This window comes from Trachymyrmex cornetzi, unplaced genomic scaffold, assembly GCF_001594075.2.
Source record: "Trachymyrmex cornetzi isolate Tcor2-1 unplaced genomic scaffold, Tcor1.1 scaffold220, whole genome shotgun sequence".
Taxonomy (NCBI): domain Eukaryota; kingdom Metazoa; phylum Arthropoda; class Insecta; order Hymenoptera; family Formicidae; genus Trachymyrmex; species Trachymyrmex cornetzi.
The window spans coordinates 6,525-7,031 of record NW_017296848.1 but is presented as its reverse complement, the minus strand read 5'-3'; positions in this window follow the sequence as shown (position 1 = coordinate 7,031).

Genomic DNA, 507 nt, shown 5'->3' with positions numbered 1-507 from the left:
TATTTGTTCTTTCTTCTGAATGATGCTAACTACCGACAATTGAAAAATGGAATGTATTATACGATGATGGTTGCTAATCCACGAGAGAGGTACACTGCTGGTGGGTACTTGAACGAATTGAAAGACAATCAATTGGAATCGAATTTAATGGGTATTTTTGCAAAACTGAGAAATACGGATCAATTTTGGTGACAACCGTCCAATAATGTAAAGTGTATGACTCTGCATTATGGTCCGGCGACATGGTTTTTAACTTTAAGTCCTAGTGAATGGAAATGGTCCGATTTGGCTGAATATTTACGAGACATGAATTCCGATAAGGAAAAGTTGGGTATCAGCGAACTAATCGCATACGATCCGGTGAGTACGTTTAGATTCATGTGTATAAAATTTAAAGCCATGATTGATTTTATTTGTTCGTCCGACAACCCAATAGGAGAGGTCATTCACTACTTCTGGCGACTGGAATATCAAAGTAGAGGTATCCAGCACGTACACTGTATGATT